Source organism: Capsicum annuum, chromosome 2 (assembly GCF_002878395.1).
Source record: "Capsicum annuum cultivar UCD-10X-F1 chromosome 2, UCD10Xv1.1, whole genome shotgun sequence".
Lineage (NCBI taxonomy): Eukaryota > Viridiplantae > Streptophyta > Magnoliopsida > Solanales > Solanaceae > Capsicum > Capsicum annuum.
Window position 1 is genome coordinate 53,180,830 of NC_061112.1, and position 4,585 is coordinate 53,185,414.

The 4,585-nt window shown below is 37.6% G+C and overlaps 1 long non-coding RNA gene across 1 annotated transcript; it reads right to left on the reverse strand.

Annotated features, from left to right (window-relative positions):
• Nucleotides 1-688: 688 nt before the first annotated feature.
• LOC107860918 lies at nt 689-1,639 on the reverse strand. Its single transcript, XR_001671663.2, has 2 exons — nt 1,007-1,639; nt 689-924 (listed from the first exon to the last, which is right to left on the reverse strand). It is a non-coding gene; the product is annotated as an uncharacterized LOC107860918 (long non-coding RNA).
• Between the last annotated feature and the right edge of the window lie 2,946 nt (nt 1,640-4,585).

A 4,585-nucleotide genomic window follows, 5' to 3' on the forward strand; every position in this document is an offset into this window, starting at 1 on the left:
ACCTCTCGGTCCCATGATTTGACCACGATCGCTTGGCAAAGTGTATCGGCTAATTTAACATTACGGATGTATAAACCACACAAACACGCAAAACAAGCAAACAAACAAATCAAACAAAAATTCAAAACCAAAATAATGTCCAATCCAAATTATACAGTCCAGGAATAAATAATGCGAAAATATAAATCTATTCTACCCTAGACTAATCCTATACTATGCTCCACTGCTTCACCCGACGCCTCAGGCCTTCACCACGAACATCTTCCAAGTACAAGGTACTTCGGGATATTTCCCGGATAAATCAATACAGATCCTTCGAGGCATTCCCCGTCCAAATGAATACATTTTTAGTGCAAAAAAATCAAACTATTCAACAAAATTTCAAACATTCCATGAAATTTTCAACATTCAACCAAAGCCGCCAATTCTAAATATTTGCCTACCCACCCTATGTTTGCCTAAACTAATCGGCCTATCATGATACTACCAATTTCAATTAACATTCATTTCAAGTTAAACAAACAATGAAATCAAACTAACCAAAAATCACCCATTATATCAAGTTTTCGATTCTCGCCCCCCAAATTTATTTTTAACCACATGATTAAGCTAGTTCGACTATCAAATCACTTTTCAAAATCCAAAACCAACATCAAACACATACCCGAACGAAGATTCAAACATTTAAGCATTCCAATCATTCATATACACAACAACAATCAACATTTGTTCAAAATATTCAAAACCACACCACAAATCACGATATTAACCAACTTTGATATAATAAAAATGTAGAGTTAAGAGATGGAGCTTTGAAGAACCGATTTCATTGGTAATAAGATTTAAGAAGTCCCGGACTTAGAATCCCGAATAGAACACTCCCACGAAGAACAAACTCCAACCTCGGTATTAAACCAACGAACGCTGAAATTTACCGCGGGTCAAACATAATAAGAACAGACCCTCAGAGTATTGAATGAATTGAAGCAGAGAAATGAAAACAAACCAAAAAAAAAATCCGAATAAGATTTCTGCCCAGAACTACACCGGAGAATGAACCAAAATAAGATCGTTGTTAAGGGATTTCAGTCAGTATTTGCCTATCTCTGGTTGGCGTACTCGATTCCCGATCTGCATCATAAAATCCGATGAGGATTTACTCATCGAAAAACTCAACGCAACCCGGCTCTCTCAATATTTCACTCTATCCTCGACATCTCTGAATTTCTCCCCTTTTTAATCCAAATCTCTTCAATCTCTCATCGATTTTCCCTGTTTCTACCCACTATGTCTCTCGACTGTGCTCTCTTTTCTCCTCCTCCCTGTATGCATGTATGTTCTATGTTCGTGAAGGTATTTTTTCTAAGAGCGACGGTGAGTTTCTGTGTGTGTTTTTAATGAGAGTGAAGTGTGTATTAGTGTGTTGAAGTGAGGTTCCAGGCGGGTCGGTGTGTACAGGTGAGTATATGTGATAGTGTGTGGACAAAGGTGTGTGGACAATGGTGTGGAAGAGAAGATGGATAATTAGAGTGTTGGTGTATTTTCTTGGTGTTCTCAGGTAAAGATGATGAAGAAGAAGCAAAAAGGAACCCCCTTTTCTGATGGCAGTATGTGTATACATATTGTCAAAAGTAAATTCAGTGGTCCCCTCTCTATTTTGTTATGATTTAGTTAAAAGGAATCCCAAGAACATGAGAGGGGTGGTGACGCAAGGGTATAGGGGTGTAGGGTGGTGTGGTGTCCTTTTTTTTATTAGAGAGGTTGTTAGGATAGGATTAAAATAAGATAAAATTTGTTAGGAATTTTGTTAAGGGTTGTTATTTTTGTATTTTTGTGGGAGGGATAATTAAATGGGATAGGGTACGTGGTAATACGAGAGTTAAAATAAAATGGATAAAATTGGAATTTGGGAGGGACAAAATTACGTGTTTACATATGTCCCCTTTGAATGTGAACATGCAGTGTTTTTAGATAAAGAAATAGATAACGAGACAGCATTTTGTCCCGACTATTATACAAAGAAAGAAATAGAAGTAAAAAAATTAATTGGGCCTGGACTTAGGACATCCTACCTACCCAAGTTATAAGGGAATCAAGTCACGGGTATCTCAAAGGATTAGAAAGAGAAGGACTACATCGAGTTGGAGAGTCGAGTGAGGTTCCATCGAGGTTCTGGTCCGCGGCTCTGTCATTACATCAAAAATGAAAATTATAAGTTAAAACATAAATTAAATTACAAAAACATATCTATACAGCTTCTTTTTACTTGAGTTTCATCACCCCATTGTTCAGGCGAGCTCCTGACTTACAATTTCTTCACCCTGTTCTTCAGGCGGGCTCCTGACCTGCAATTTTATCACTCGTTGGCTTGTTTTCAATTTCATCACCCTATTCTTTAGGTGGGTTCCTGGCTTGCTATTTTTTAATCTGTTGACTTTCAATTTCTTCACCTTGTTGCTTGACTTTCAATTTCTTCACCATGTTGCTTGACTTCACATTTATTCGCCCTGATCTTCAGGCGGACTCCTAAAATCACTTCAAAACTAGAAAGAAAATTATCCCAAACAAAGAAATGCATCTTCTATGAGTTAATTGGAATAATTCGACTAGAAGGTACATCTTATAGAGATCAAAGGGAATGACTTGACTAAAAGGTACGTCTTATAGGAATCAAGGGAGATGACTCGACTAAAAGGTACATCTTATAGGAATCAAAGAGAATGACTCTACTAAAAGGTACGTCTTATAGGAATCAAAGGGGATGACTCGACTAAAAGGTATGTCTTCTAGGGGTCAAGGGGAATGACTCGACTAAAAGGTACGTCTTTGAAGGGTCAAGGGGAATGACTCGACTAAAAGGTACGTCTTATAGGAATCAAAGGGGATGACTCAACTAAAAGGTACGTCCTATAGGAATCAAGGAGGGAATGACTCGACTAAAAGGCACGTCTTATAGGAATCAAAGAGAATGACTCGACTTAAAGATACGTCTTCTAGGGGTCAAGGGGAATGACTCGACTAAAAGGTACGTCTTATAGGAATCAAAGGGAATGACTCGGCTAAAGGTACATCTTTTAGGGGTTAAGGGGAATGACTTAGCTAAAAGGTACGTCTTATAGGAATCAAAGGGAATGACTCGACTAAAACGTACGTCTTCTAGGAGTAAAGGTTCAATTTAAGAAGTGTATCACCTAACAAATAAAAATTGAAATCCCTGGACAAGAAAGTGCATCTCCAAGGGATATAGAATAGTGAATTTTACCATGATTTGACTATTAAACCTATGCAGCAACATTTCTTCCTGTATTTGTAAAAGTGAGGTATTGCAGCCCTTGATATTTACGCTTTGAAGTCCTTGCTTTGAATGTAATATGTTACCTGTTTCATCAAAGAAAACTTGTGAGTTTAAAATATGGTGGCTGATTTGTGGCTTTAGCTTTCACGGCAATTACTCTTGCCCTTGTCATATTTAACCTCGCTTTCAACCCTTAGCATATGCCATTGACTTGCTGCTTCATTGGCTCAAACTTAGATGATTAAGAATGACTCTGAAACAAACACAGTATCTCTTCTTTGCCATGCTCCTCAGATATCCTCTTTGAACCTTGGTATTTCCATGAGTTCCCAGACCTGTCTGCTGATAAAAATTTTTGCATGCCTTACTTCGGCTCACAATTATATCTCTTTCATGTGTTGGTGTTTTGTCATGCTTTGTGCAATTGAAGGACCTGGCAACCAATTTTGAAATCTTTTCTCACTTATTTTGACATGGACTTGACTCAAAGACAGGAGAAAAATAACAATGATTTTTATTTGGATAACTGACTCAAGAAAAATAAAACAAAAATAAAGAGAAGAAAGAAAAGACAATGAATGTCCCCTTTTAAAACAAAGAAGCAAAAATTTATATAAAAGTGACAGCCAATTCTAATGATTATGCCATGCATTTTGGACTAATCCGCCTGATCTTTTCATCCACACTTTCTACCAGTTGTTGTTGAGTTAATGACCTTAAAACACCTTATTCGGCTAGTGGCGCCTTGAATGATTTCCACCAATAAACCTCTTTCTTTCTCTCAGTTCATCATTATCTCATGGTGTTCGTTAGGGTTTTCACCAATGAGACTCTCTTATTTTCATCTATCCCAACTCACAGTCGTCTTACAATGCCTGTATGGATTTTCACCGATAAGACTCTCTCATTTTTATTTCTCTCAACTTACCATCGTCTTATGGTGTCCGTGAGGGTTTTCACCAATAAAACTCTCTCCTTTTTATTTCTCTCTTGATTTCTTATGTTGAGGAAGACAAGTAGTTCCCAAATGCATCATCCCCTCCATTGCATGCTTAGCCTTAATATTCTCAAAGATTGATTGAAGGTCTTTCTTTGGTTGTAACTTGGCTTTTGGATGGGGTTAGAAAGAAAGGATGACATGGGGCCCAAACAACACTTGAAGTAGGGTAGGACTTACAACTTTTGGAATTGGCTCAAACAATGTTTATTAACTTATGCCCCAGTTTCTTTTGACTGAGCAATTCTAAATTGTTTATTTGGTTGGATCGAGCCCAAAGTAGGGCAGCCTAC